We start from the raw sequence: 15,786 nt of genomic DNA on the forward strand, positions 1-15,786 counted from the left end.
ATTGCTAATAATTACCCTTTGCACACGTTGCTTTACTTAAACATAGTATTTTTCCAATAGATCATTTTGCATAGCATGGTATGTGGATTGTGAGAACCCTGCTCCAAACTCACCAATTTTCTTCCATGCTCTCTTCCAATGCTCATTGTCCACCATCATCATACAGCTTCTTGAAAAGTAAATTGCTTTAGAAAGAGCAGATAAGTGGACTTAGACAGCACAAACATAACCCTCCAATGATTGCTATCCTTGCTTCAAAACAACCTCGATACACAATCTTCGAGGGACACACTCTCGAACATTTTTTGCCACGTGCTGAACAACCACCGAAGCCCTGGTTAGCTTCTTCTTGTCCAAATCTCCTCAATTGATTCACCTCTCCATGCATAGGCAGCCCCTTGCTCGTCTGTACTCACAGATGGTGGCCCCCTTCAAGCTTCTTGCAGCCCATTGTGACTCCAATCACAGCCACCATTGACGGCCTCCCTCGCTCTCCTATCTCTCCCTTCATCCTCTTCTGGCAGCTCTCTTTGGTGCACCTCCCTCATGACCCGACCATGGCCAGCTCCTTGACGGCCCTTCCTTGCCTCCCAAGTGATGTACCTCCTCCTATTGCCACCCCGTGGCGTCCTTCCTTTCTCTGCTCTCGGCCAGGCCCATCACCTCCTTGATGGCGCAACCCTGCAGCCTTCTCCTGCTTGTAGCCGGTCCTCCTTCTCCTCAATGCCCGCCGCTCAGCTCGGCCTTCCCTCTCCTTCAAGACCTGTCCACGGGTGTACTCTGCACGTGGCAACTCTCCCTACCTCTCACGTGGCGATCTCTTGTCAAGCCAACCCACCTCCTGCATAGCTGAGTGCCGCTTTTTGTATAAGGGGCTGCTCCCCTTCTGATATCCAACTCCAGCCCTAGATTTTTTGATGGGCTACAGCCGACGGTCCTCTGCACCGCAGTGACCCCCTAAACCTGGCAACCCCCCCTCCTGCATGGCCCTCAAGTGGTGCAACCTGCTTTCTTTCCATATGCAATCGGGTGGCTCTCCTGCTATTCCTGGGCATGGCTTTTAAACCTTAAAGCCTTCCAAAAAAACAATTCCCCTTATGAGGGGCGTTCCCACTGAAGCAATCCAAAGGCAATCGACATTCGGCCATAGTGAGAACAACCCTTCATATCATTCCACAAGGGCGCATCCTATACCAAAGCTTGATAGACATAAAAAAGCATAAAAAAGCTTCAAGGTGTCAAGATATCCGCCAATAGAAGCGCTTATCATCACGAACATCGACAACATCAAAGGAAAATCCCCTTGCCCAAGGACTTGATTGACAAACAGAAAACACATATCCTTAAGCACATGAAAAGCCCTGCACCTGCTGATCTTGATGTCCGGTCCGACATACACATCATAGAACCTTTTGACTTCCAAGTCTAGAGAGACACAAATGACCTGTACCATGTCGCATTTGGCATACACATCCTGGCAATAGAGTGTCGTGCAGACAGCCTACCCCAAATCCCATATCACAAACCTTATAGCACCTGTATCTAGCACCCCTTGTCCCACTCACAAGCTTGTCATATCAACACTTACTCCCACTATAACATATGCGCGATATTAATGCTCACATTACCGCAAAAAAACAAACAAATTTGAAATATAAAAATTCCCGTATGCGGAAAACACTGCGGAAAAGTTTGCGGTAATGGTCTAGCGGTAACTTCCGCTGTAATGATCGCGGAAATATAGCCGCAACCGTTACCGCGTTTTTTGCTGCAAAAATACCCGCAAACATTACCGTGTGTGAGTTATCGCGGGCATTACCGTGGCGGGATTTATTATAAAAAAAGAGATGACCGTTTGGATTGTCCTTTGCAGGACCATCCAAAAGGTCATCTATTTTTTTTAGTTATTTTACAAAATTATTATTAATTACAACAAAATATCACAGTTGGACAATACATTGAGCCAAAAAAAGATTGATAATTTCATTTACATAAGTGGAATTACAATTGGGGGAGGTATTGAGCCAAAAAATGATAGGTATTGCATTTACACAAAGGGCAAAAAAAGCCCGCGTGTACAAAATAGAGTATGGTCATGTGGGATAGGGCAAACGAGGCCCGCGTATACAAAATAGAGGATGCTCATGGGGGAGTTGGCGGCATTTCGCGTGGAACTCCTTGACTCTGCAAAACCATAAAAAAGAAACAATTAACACTTTGTTATTTAATATTTGATATAAAATCAACAATTTGATTATTTAAATAAGATTAAACTTACATGTTGAAGACTTCTGCATGCATTTTCGAACTCCTCTCGAGAGATCATTTGATTTTCAAACAACCAACACCAAGTTTGATACTCGGTATGGTTCTCTCTATATCTCTGCACATCTCTGGTCGGGCGACTCATGGTAATGTTATACTGACAAAAAATAGCAACCAATTAATTAAATAAAAAACAATAGATTTTTTACAATAAAACTAATATTTTTACTTACATATTTGTCTTTCCAAGCCGTTTTTCCTCCCGAACCATAATGCGTAGGAGTCTGATGGGATCTGCCCTCAACTTGATGCGTATACATCCTCGCACCCGTTGCCCTTTCGTCCTCTTTCTCGCCCATAACAGTCTCCCACTCCACATCATGGACATTTCCTGGCCGATAGCTATGCTCTGGAGACTCCATTGTCTCCTTTGTAGCTCTCCTCACACTAGATTTTTTGTTCTTAAGAAATGTTTTGACATGCTCTTGCAACCATTGCCTTGAGAATTGTTGCCCCTCAGGGTTGGGGAAACGGATGTGCATGGTTGTCTCTATATATGTGAGGTTGTAGGGATCTTGCTGATCAAATTTGAGAAAACAATTGATATTGTGGAGTGGATTCATTGGTTGACGTGTGTGCGGAATCTCCTGCCCTGCGCTGTCCTGAGATCCACCATACCTCCTCTATGAACCTGGTAGTATAACCCGCGAGCATCTGGTGAAGGCATGTCATGGTCCTCATCTTCTGTTGGAGCAAGGAGAGGTGACTATGGAGGAGAATCTGTAGTACTTCCCCTCCCCCCCAAAAAAAAAAACAACAACTAGCTCCGCTCCCTCGTCGAGATCGACCGGCGCTAGTGCGCGAGCTGCCCTGACGCTGACTGCCAGAAGAGCGCCGACATGAATCTGGGGCAGAAGGTGGGATAGGTGATGGATAGGTGGACGCCCGTGGTGTCGGAACCTGTGGCGTTGCACCCAATGGCGTCGGACCCTGGGGCGTTGGACCCTGTGAAGGAAAAGTTGAACCTGGAGCTGGAACTGGAAAACTCTGCAGGTATGGAGTGCCACCAGTCGGAGTAGAGACCTCTGATAATCCAAAAGCTGCTAGCTGCACCGGTGAATAGCACTGCGTAAGGGTCTGCTGCGAACCTAACCACTCAGCCCGAAGACGCAATGCCCTCTCCACAACTGGATCGGTCACAGGTACGGCAGTGGACCCACCTAGAGCGCCCCGAAACCAGCTAAACCCTGATGATGACTGCTGAGGCGACGGCTGTGAATGATAGGCAGAGAGAGCGTCGGGATATGACATCCCGTCTGCGATGAAATCCTCAATGCTGCAAAAGCGTGGTGTGGAAGAAGAAGACATGGTATGCATTTATTACGACAAAGATTAAACTAGGGTATAAAATTTGAATATATGATTAAAAATTTACACATTGATTTTTTTTCAAACATTGGATTTTTTAACATTGGATTCTCTATAGTATCCAATGTTGAAAGAATCCAATGTGTGCTTACAACCTATAAAAGAGTCTTGCAAAGCCTTGAGTGCTAATAAGATATTAGTGTGTGTATTGACTAATAAGAGATTATTGTGTTTATGATTAGTGTGACCGATTGCGCGATCACTTGGACGGCCATTGGGGCCTAATACGTCACCTACAACTTAATCATGGAGGTATGTTTCTGTTTTTGTGTTGATTTTTGTTTAATTTAACATAATTAGTGTGTGTTTTAGTGTTGGCCAATGTAATTGGCTTGTGCACACACTAATTAGTGTGTGTTTTAGTGTTGGCCAATGTAATTGGCTTGTGCACACACTAATTAGTGTGTGTTTTAGTGTTGGCCAATGTAATTGGCTTGTGCACACACTAATTAGTGTGTGTTTTAGTGTTGGCTTGTGTAATTGGTTTGTGCACACACTAATTAGTGTGTTTTAACATACACTAATTAGTGTGTGTTAACATACACTAATTAGTGTGTGCATTAGTGTGTGCATTGGCTTGTGTAATTGGCTTGTGCACACACTAATTAGTGTGTTTTAACATACACTAATTAGTGTGTGCATTAGATTGTGCACACACTAATTAGTGTGTGTTAACATACACTAATTAGTGTCTGCATTAGTGTGTGCACACCCTAATTAGTGTGTGCATTGGCCAGTGTGTGCATTGGCTTGTGTAATTGGCTTGTGCACACACTAATTAGTGTGTGCATTGGCTTGTGTAATTGGACTAATCACACACTAATTAGTGTGTGCATTGGCCAATTCCATTGGTCAATGCACACACTAATCACACACTAAATAGTGTGTGTATTGGCCAATCCAATTGACCAATGCACACACTAATCACACACTAAATAGTGTGTGTATTGGCCAATCCAATTGGCTTGTGCACACACTAATCACACACTAAATAATGTGTGTATTGACCAATAATGTGTGTATTGGCCAATCCAATTGACCAATGCACACACTAATCCCAAACTAATTAGTGTGTGCATTGACCAATCGCATTGGCCAATGCACACACTAATCACACACAAATTAATGTGTGTTAACACATACTAATTAGTGTGTGAATTGGCCAATCCCATTGAAATGCACACATTAATCACACACTAAATAGTGTGTGTATTGGCCAATCCAATTGACCAATGCACACACTAATCCCAAACTAATTAGTGTGTGCATTGACCAATCACATTGGCCAATGCACACACTAATCACAAACTAATTAGAGTGTGCATTGACCAATCACATTGGCCAATGCACACCCTAATCACACACAAATTAGTGTGTGTTTGGGGTTACTAATTAGTGTGTGAATTGACCAATCCCATTGACCAATGCACACACTAATTATTGTGTACATTGACCAATCACATTGGCCAATGCACACACTAATCCCAAACTAATTAGTGTGTGCATTGACCAATCACATTGGCCAATGCACACACTAATCACAAACTAATTAGTGTGTGCATTGACCAATCACATTAGCCAATGCACACACTAATCACACACAAATTAGTGTGTGTTAACACATACTAATTAGTGTGTGAATTGGCCAATCCCATTGATCAATGCACACACTAATCACACACTAATTAGTGTGTACATTGACCAATCACATTGGCCAATGCACACACTAATCACACACTAATTAGTGTGTACATTGACCAATCACATTGGCCAATGCACACACTAATCACACACAAATTAGTGTGTGTTAATAAGCACTAACTAGTGTGTGAATTGGCCAATCCCATTGACCAATGCACACACTAATCACACACTAATTAGTGTGTGCATTGACCAATCACATTGGCCAATGCACACACTAATAACACACTAATTAGTGTGTGCATTGACCAATCACATTGGCCAATGCACACACTAATCACACACTAATTAGTGTGTGCATGGCCAATCCCAAATTTAACATATTAGGTTATGCAAGTAATAAATTTAACAAATTTGACAAATCTAACAAGTTTAGATTTTGCAAGTAACTAATAATTAACAAATTTAGGTTTTGGTGTGTCTTCACTTACACTAATTAGTGTGTGCATTAGAATAATGCACACACTAATTAGTGTGTGTAAAGAACACATGCACTAATTAGAGTGTGTAATTAGTGTGTAAAGAACATATGCACTAATTAGTGTGTGTGTATGCATGTGTATGCATGTGTGTGCATGCGTGTGTATGAGTGTATGTATGTGTGTATACGTGTGTGTATGCGTGTGTGTGTGTATGCGTGTGAAAGAATCAAAAAACATAAGAACAAAACTTACATGGAACCTGGAGCGCTTGTTGGGAGAGGGTAGGAGAGTGGAAGAGTAGAGATGGTGGAGAGTAGAAAAGTAGAGATGGAGGTAGAGCTCAAGGTTGTGAGGTTTGCGCTCTCGGCTTCTGTGGAGAAGACGATGAAATTCGAATTTTAGGGCTTTGAACTTCGCGGGGCACACGGGTGCCCCTATTTATAAAAAAAATTGAAAATTGATTTGCCGCTCCTATTACCACAAGCATTACTGCGTGTCTTACCGCGCTGATTACCGCGGCGCAAATTCGGGCCATATACACAGAGGGCCACGTTCTGACATTATTACTATTGATCCTCAAAATCTATTGGTACTATGTTTTTTATAAACTATATATAAAATGAAAGTATTCCTAGTACTTTGAAAATGACATTTTTACCTAAAAGTTTAATTTTTGCTTTTTACTGATATTTTATTAACATTCTTTGGTAATTTGATTTTAAATAGTGTATGTAATTTATTAATGTAGGTTGCTTGGGATGATTTTGGCCCGTCCACTGAACCAGATAGATCACGGTGGTTGGCCGAGCGATTACCATGCCCATGCGTGTTGTTCAAATGCGCCATTGCTCGACTTCGACGTATATGCTTGAGCCATGTAGAAGATTATGGACTATGGGAAGATCCTCGCAAGCGTGCACGGATGGAAACAAACGATCCGCAAATTGTAGCGGCTATTGACGTCACCCCTCATTGGCGTGTGGTTGGTGGAGGAGGAGAAAGGAGGGTGGAAGAGCGCATGCACCAGGAATCCATTAGAGAGGGAGGAAGCACATCAAATCAGCCAAGTACTGTTGCTCCCTCTTATCCGAGTGACCACATCCCATCTCTTTATGTGGATGCAAAAGACGACCATTTGCATAGAATGGTTGAGGATCTCTTTGCACGAGAGGAGGAGCATGAACCAGAGTGTGCATGCGAAGAAGCTTCCGAAAGAACGAGGAGTAAGCTACTCGATTCGGCACACACCGCACTATAATATAGATGCTCTTACTCCATTTTAAGGGCATCTCTCGAAGTCCTTAACCTTCAGGCGATGTTTGGATGGAGCAATGCTAGTGTCGACGCACTTTTGAGGTATGTATACAGATTGTGAAGGATGCTTGTGGAGTGCATAAATTAGCTTCTAATGTACTTTCTTCTTGTGATAGGTTGCTAGGAAAGATGCTGCCAGCTGGCAATCACATGCCAGAGAATAGACAAAAAGCCCGCAAAGTGGTGACTGCATTAGGGATGGATTATGATCGCATTCATGCTTGCGTGAACGATTGTGTGCTCTTTCGTAATGAGCATGCCGATTGTGACACATGTCCATCGTGCGGGGAGCTTAGGTTCAAAGAACGAATGCAGAGCAATAGAATTCCACGTAAAGTTTTGAGACATTTTCCATTCATCAACACATGTTTAGATCGAAGGGTACGAGCGAGCTTTTGAGTTGGCATGCAAAAAATTGCTCCACAGATGGTATTATGAGAGTGCCAGCTGACTCACCAGTGTGGAAGCACATAGAGGACACATGGCTAGAGTTCAGGGATGAGCCTCGTCACTTGAGGATTGGGTTAGCTAGTGATGGAGTGAATCCATTTGGGCACCGCTCTACTTCATGGAGCACTTGGCCGGTGGTGGTTGTAAACTACAATATTCCGCCTTGGGAGGCAACAAAAAAGGAAAACATTTTACTATCACTTCTCATTCCAGGAAAGCACAAGGTAAAAAACATGGATGTATATCTGCAGCCTCTTATTGATGAGCTTCAAGAACTATGGAGAGGCATAGATGTCATTGACATTTCACGGCCACCACGAGACCGCAAAGCCGTCATCAAGTGCATCCTCATGTGGACCATGCATGATTACCCAGGATTTGGAGAGGTATCTGGTAAGTATGCACATGTTAATTGTACTCTTTGCTTTAGGTTTATCATCTCATGTGTAACGTTTGTTTACCTCTTGGTAGGATTGGCAATATCTGGACATAGTGCGTGTCCCACTTGTGGCCCTTCCCTTGTGACAGAGAGACCTCCTCTTCTTGGGAAGGTGATCTATCCCAACAACCATCGCTTCCTACCTCCTTCACATCATAGATATGCTCCCCCTATCAATGGAGTGCAGCCGTTCCATTGGAACATGGCTGATTGGGCGAAGCATTGGGAGGAGCATCATGGTACCTTCCCGCCTCCCAATGGGTTGCCAAAGGGTATGTCGAGGTACTCAATCTTCTTGTCGCTCCCCTATTGGGCTTCGTTGAAAATTCAGCACTTATTGGACCCTATGAATGTATTCAAAAATGTTGGGCAAGCTATATGGGATCACATAATTGGCAAGAAGGATTCATTGGGTGCTAGGGAAGATTTAAGAGCCATTAGACGTCTCCCCCCTTCAGCCACGCCCCGCATGGGGGAGCGGGGAAAGATGATTCTCCCAAAAGCACCGTGGATAATGTCAAAGGCAGACCAAGAGCGGACAAAGCAAGTTATTGCATCCATCAGAACTCCAACGGGATATATGCGGTCACTCAAAGATGCTTTCACAAAAAACCAAAAAGGGTGGCTCCACTCAATTGTATGGATTGAAATCCCATGATTGGCATAAAATCCTTCAGGTAAGAGTAGAACAGTTTGTGGTGTCTATGTGTCCTTATATATAGGTTGACATTCACTAAGATGTTTTATTGTTTGTAGTTTGTACTTCCCATAACTATTAGTGGTTATGGGGACACTAAGGTGAAGGCTGCAATATTCAAAGAGGGTGAGATTGTGAGGTAATGGGTTTTTTTCAAGTACTATATCATGTTGTGCATGCATGAACTTTGGAAATTTTTTTCATCTACTATATAACGTTTGCCCTGTAGATTTGTGAGATCCAAGGAGATAGAAGTAGAAGCCATACCAGTAGCCCATCAGCTAGTAGTAGAGGCAGTGTGTGCTATTAAGGATGCATTCCCATGTACAATCCTTGTTAGCCAAATACACCTATTGATTCACCTTGTTGAGGAGATTGCCATTTGTAGGGTGGTTCACTCTAGATGGATGTTCTTCTTGGAGAGATTCTTGAAGACTTTAAAGGATTTTGTTAGATTGAGGTCACAATCGGGGGTATGAAAAATCAATATAATATAGATAGCATTTATACGCTATGGAGTTACTAATAAAAATATGTGGTTTTAATGTTTTCAGGCGAGCATGGCAGAAGGTTGGGTGGTGCAAAAGGCATTTGTGTATGTCTCACAGTATCTCATCACAGTGGATCCATCATTGCCTCGTCTATGGAGTGAAGAAGAGGATCCTAGGAAGCACTCAACCATTCTCAGTGGAAAAGGCTCACTCTTGGTCATGGATAGAGAGTTTCATGCCATAGTCAACAACTACTCTTTACTCAATGCCACTATCATGACCAAATGGGTCAATATGTACTTGGAAGCCCGCGCAGGTAGAGAAAGGGATAGAGATGCATGGAAGAGGTCCTATGGAGGTAGACATGCACCTCCTTTTCCTAAGGAGCTTGCAAAATATCCTGATTTGATTCAAGTACAGTGGATCCATAATGCCATGACCAATGCCAAAGCACAAGGAGAACAAATAATCCCTAAAGAATGGGAGTATGCGCGAGGATGCTTGCGCAAGGTGAGTGTGTATATGTTATGTATGAATGTATGCAAATCACTTAATGAAATGCGATGTAACCTCTTATGCATTGTGATTGTAGGGTCTCATTTTCAACTCTATTTGGTCTAAAGGCCGACATTTTCGCACCCGCAAGATAGATGAGCGTCGGACCACTAATGATTGTGGCGTGATGGGAAACTTTGACACAACAACAGATGAGGTCAGATATTGTGGTACTATAGAGAGAATAATCAAAGTGGATTTCAGATCTTTTCACAAATTCCTCTTTGATTGCCGATGGTTTGCGGGTGAGGTCAAAAGACATGAAAATGGGCTCATTATGGTGGATTCCACCCAATTCCATCGGGGAAAAACTGACAACTTGGTGAATCCTAGTAGTTGCGAGCAGGTAATTTAGGCTATGTGCAATTAACTTAAATTAAAAATTTAAGTTATGTATATCAGCTTATTCTTTGTGTGTGACGTACAGGTCTTTTATGTGCCATGTATATATCAAAGAAGACTTTGGTATGTCATTCCAGTCACGCCGCGGGGTAGATCTATCTTTGCAGAGACGGACATTGAGCCAGTAATTGATCCCATCATACCATCACCACAAGATGCAGAGGAAGATGTAGTAGAAGTTGAAGAAGGTCAGCCAAACCTTGCAAATAGTCATCTTGAGGAGGAGGAAGAGGGAGAAAGCGATGATGATTCTACAGGAGGTGATGGAGAGGAGGAAGAATCTCTAAATATGTTTATTGATTTGAATACTATGGGTCTAAATATGGATCCTAGTGCTTGTAGAGATCTTATACAAGATGAGAATTAATAAAACTCTCCATTCTTTCACTTGGTGTAGTATATGATTAATTTGCAAATGTTTCGTTATGTGCTTATGGATAGTATTTGTAATGGTTTTGTTGTGAGTTCAATGATTTATGCATAGAATTTTTAGAGCAAAAGAGAGATTAAGTGAAGTGAGCAAGCATTCTGGAGAGTGTAGGAGTTGTAGTGTGTAAATACATTTTGAGTTGTATTGAATTTAAATGGAAACCTGCGGGAGAGGGAGGGGGAAGGGGGTCCAGCCTTAGCGGTAATGTGCGCGGCAATATTCGCGGAAATGCATGCGGTAATATTTGCGGTAAAGTGCTGCTTGAGCATCAAAAGGATTTTCTCTCCTCATTTTGAATTCCTCTCTCTTGTTTTGCGGTAATGGCCCGCGGTAAACACCACGATCTCTCATAGTGTCGTGTCACCTGTAATAGCAAAACCCTTGCAGCTTCTGCTAGCAAGTGCTCCATCCTGGTGTACCTGTCCCCTAAAACCATCAAACACTTGCCCAATGTACCTGCCACTTGCTTGCAAACCACCATGCATGGACTTCTTGCACCTCCATGGGTCGACACAGTCGGGCTGTACCATCATTGCCCAACCCCTCGTTGAGCATTTATGCTCAACCATAGTCATTAGGAAACTTTTGAACTCATTTTTGGGCCTTTTAAGAGTCCCACATCATCAAAGTTGTACAAAAGAAAGCAACCTCATAGACCCCTCTAAATATTGCTTAGAACCCCATGATATGACCTATCATTGGAAAGTTCTTGAAAAATGGATTCTAAAGAGCCAAGGTCCGAAAAGTTTGGATGACTTCTATGAAATTTATGCCATTTTTTTTCAATCAACCAGGTTTTGTTACCGTTACGGTAATCTAAAATCACCTATTTCTAGATCTACATGAAGGAAATGTCCGATACATGGAAAAAATATCCAACCTCCTACAAGTTTGGATCTTATTTGCAAAAAATTTACCGATCCCCACTATTTGAAAGCTATACCACATCAACAATTCTTACAAGGCCCATTTTTTAGTACAAGCTTTTCCTAATGATTATTTGGGTAAAATATCATTGCGTAATAAGAAGTTGATAGCTAGAGATTATGTACAAGATGTGTCATAATAATAAATATCTAATTCTCCTAAATGATTTTCTCATGTTCAACTGATCATTTAATATGGGGAAGTACCAGGGGAGAAAATGCTAGAATATTGGTTAAGCTGGCAGACTGGCCACAGTAGGGATCCAAAGGAGGGAAAATAGGGATCCAAAGGGGGGGCCATCTGCAAAAGAGACATGTGCAACAATGGGCTAAAAAGACCCTAAGGTTCAACCCATTAAGACTTCCCAAATGCTAAGGTTCCAAAATTCAAAGGTTGTGTCCAAAGGTCAACCCTAGGGGAATTGGATGCTTTGTGTATGTACAAAAATATCTTTTGCAATCCCTACTTAGGAGGGGGCGATCCTTTCTTGTAGGGGATGAGAGAGAAAGCCACACACACACACACACACATGTCAGGTCCCTAGGCCAGATGCCCACAAGGTGTACCCAATTCCTATTGGATGGCCTTGGAGGTGGACCAATGAGAATTAGGATAGAGTAAATCTAGTTTAATTAATTTAAAAACACTTAATAAAAGAACCAATGAGAATTAAGTCCTCTAGAAGACTATTGGACAGTCTCCCAAGGGGTCGAATGAGCATTTAGGAGCCCAATGGCTTGCCTGATTCCTATTGGCCAGGAGGCAAAGGGGTCCAATGAGAGTTTAGTTGAATTATTAAATTACCTAAATCTCTCACAAAAGGGGAAAGGGGGACACATGTCAGAAGGCTATCACTTATGTTGCTTAATAGTCATTGGCTAGCTCTAGGGAGGTTCAATGGGAGGACAACAAGAGCAAATAGCAAGGGGGATCACCCAAGAGAGAGAGGGGGCTGATTTTTGCAAGGCATTATCACACACACACTCACACAATCTCATGTGTGAAGAAAAGAAGACTATCTCTTCCCAAGCTTTAATGGAGAGCTCATCACCTACTCCAAGCTTGTGAGATAGAAGCCTACATCGACACACTCTTGGCATGTGGATGCAAATCCAACCAAGAGTCAAGCTTCAATGCATGCTCATCTCCTCTACCATGCTAATTACTAAGCTAAGCTATGCTAATATGAGTGAGTATGTGAGGAGATGTACATCTTTCTCGTAAGATACTCCTTCTTCCTCTCAATCTACTCTCATACCCTGCTAGCTCTCACCATCTTCGAAGGTGTGTGAGGTCTTGGGTCTGAGACCGGGGATAATTAATATTGTGTTTGCTAAGTGTTTTGCTTAGTGCATGAAGCTTTCATTTTCATTGCACTAGCTAGTCTTGAAGGAACACAAAGAATTGTATTGTACAATGTCTCTCTTGATGGGAGAAACCATAATACAAAGCCTTTTGGCGGGGGGACCGGCTCCATGCAAATCCGGTCCTCAACTGTTGTCAATAGCTTAATTTCTCTCTCTTTTGAAAGTATTGTTCATGCTATCTAGCTAGGTGTTATGCTTTTTGTTGCTCTCTCCACCCAAGCACTCTTGTAATTCTCATTAGGAATCTATTCTAATGAAATTCCACTACAAGAGGTTCTTCATATTAGCGACGCTCACACAGCGACGCTCAAAAAAAAATTTCCCGGCGTCGCTATGAGCGTCGCAAATTTATTTGTAAATTTGCGACGCTCATAGCGACGCTCATAGCGACGCCGGCTGGGGTAAAAAAAATAACCGAGCGCGCCCAAAAACTCAGATCTCAGATCTGAGTTTTTCGACGCCCTCAAGCAAAGAGCAGGTAACGCTCTCCCTCACTCTCTCTCTTTCTCTCTCTTTTTCTTCTCCACACACACACACACACACACACACACACACACACACGAGGAGAGGAAGGAGAGCCAGGTATGCTCCTTCCCTCTCCTCATTCTCATGTTCCCTTCCCCTCTTTCTCTCTCCCTCTCTTTCTCTCTCACACACACACATACACACACACAGTGTTTTGTGAGAGAGAGAGAGAGAGAGAGAGAGAGAGAGAGTACATACAAAAACAAAAACGCACACACACATACATAAACAAAGAATGCACACACATTGAGAGAGAAAAAGAGAGAGAGAGAGCATGCATAAACAAAAAACGCACGCATTGAGAGAGGAAAAGAGAGAGAGAACATGCATAAACAAAAAACGCACACATTGAGAGAGGAAAAGAGAGAGAAAACATGCATACGATCCAAAAAAAACGCACACACATTGAAAGAGAAAGAGAGAGAAACTAATTTAACGTCGTAGGAAACTAATTAAAATTAAAAGACCTAAAGATCTAACCGACGAGGAGTTGAACTGAAGACCTATTATTCAAGAGAGAAATGGCATAATCAATCTATCATACTTGGCATGGGTGATAGAAAGGTTATACCGTTTATCTCTTTTTATTGGCACACACATCCACACACGCGTACACACACAAGAAGAAGAGAGTTATAACGTCGTAGGAAACTATCTTAAAAGACGTTAAAGATTAGGTTATATGTAGACTTACATTAAATTAGATTTAGGTTTATTTTTAACTAGATTTATGTTTATTTAAGCTAGATTTAGATTTACGTTATATTAGATTAGATTTAGGTCTCCATAGACTGCGATGCCTACATGAAGCGGGTGAAGAAAGCCCTCAATGGAATATAGGGTATTGCTGTCTTCACTCATGGTGGGCTCCGTCGATCCAAAGGTACTGGTGAAATGTCTTCAGAAGATAGGGAAGAAGGTGGATCTTCAGGGCGGCAAGAGTCACTACATCCCCGACACAATGACCATCTAGAAAACCTCTAGTCATTAGACTTACGTTAAATTAGATTTAGCTTTATTTTTAGTTAGATTTACGTTTATTTAGATTTACGCTTATTTACGTTAGATCGAGTCCACGCAAGAATTACTTACGGTTTAGGGTTTAGAGTTAGACGAACAGTGAAAAGATCTACTGTGAAAAGATGTTAAGATGAAGTGAAGTGCTACAGCTAGAGAAGAGGCAAAGGGATTTTGTCCACTACATGCAGTATCATGTAGACGTGGGTGTGTAGATTTCTTGTACCCACAAATATAGGTATTGACCAATAAAGACGAGATGATAACCCGGTGGTTCTGATCTCCGTGCACCTCTAGACCGAGGTGTGCGGGGATTGGACATGACTAGAGAATGTGAGATAAAGAGAGAGAGAGAGAGAGAGAGAGAGAGAGAGAGAGAGAGAGAGATAAGACGAAGAATGCCAATAGAATATTAAATTTGTTGTCCAGGTTATAAGTTTTTTATCCTCATTATGAGTAGCGACGAGGATGTGGGACCGTCCAATTGAAACACCTATCTCTCAACGAGGGTCTTATGTCCTTGTAATCAATGCAAGCATATAAATAGTTAAGTATATAAATAGTTAACATCCCCCTTTTACAAGTAAGTATATAAATAGTTAACATCCCCCTTTTACAAGTTATGTGCTTGAAAGCTCTCATGTAAGTTATGTGGCTCTGGCAGGTAGTATTTCATCCTACAAAGTCTACATCAAACTGGTGGTACGTCATAGAGGTAGCCCCTCGTAGTGCAAGGACGTATGAAGGCTACCATGTGCCAATCACAACGACATCAATGGAGGAGATTAGAGAAGATGCTCAATCAGAAGCCGCTGCGGTGGTGCCAGACGAGCATCAAGATGCTACTACTCTATATGGGGTGCATGCAGAGGAGCTACAAAATGAAACAGAGGATATGTGTTTAAACGGAGAGCTCTATATAGATATAGGAAGTTATGCTGAGTTATGCGAGGATGAGAGAGAGATCTCTTAAAGCCACAAATATTGTATTTGAACAATTTTGCTCCATGCTGTAAAAGCTCTGTTTTTGACTTGCCTCTTCTATCACTCGATTCATTGCGTCATTGTATTTATATGCGTCATTACGTCATTGTATTTAATGGTCTTTGTGTCATTGTCTACTCTATTCATTCAATATTAAGTTTAAATATTCGTGTGTTTAATGCAGGTATGGATGATGAGGAGTTTCTTTCTTCTTTGTCACCGCAGCAGAGACAGTGGTACGTGGAGCGTCATCGCTCTGGCGCATCATCGCGCGTTCCTACACCATCCGCATCTCCCTCTCTTTCGGAGCATTCGGCTGATGTGTACAATTGTCAATTTTGCAAACAATGCGTCTTGTGGGTGACTATTTTG

The 15,786-nt window shown here is 42.2% G+C and overlaps 1 pseudogene; it reads left to right on the forward strand.

The window, feature by feature from the left end:
- The first annotated feature begins 236 nt into the window (after window positions 1-236).
- Window positions 237-961, forward strand: LOC147438033 (uncharacterized; annotated as a pseudogene).
- The last annotated feature ends 14,825 nt before the right edge of the window (window positions 962-15,786 follow it).

The sequence above is a fragment of the Adiantum capillus-veneris genome, chromosome 17, assembly GCF_014529385.1.
Source record: "Adiantum capillus-veneris isolate H3 chromosome 17, ASM1452938v2, whole genome shotgun sequence".
In the NCBI taxonomy this organism is placed as follows: domain Eukaryota; kingdom Viridiplantae; phylum Streptophyta; class Polypodiopsida; order Polypodiales; family Pteridaceae; genus Adiantum; species Adiantum capillus-veneris.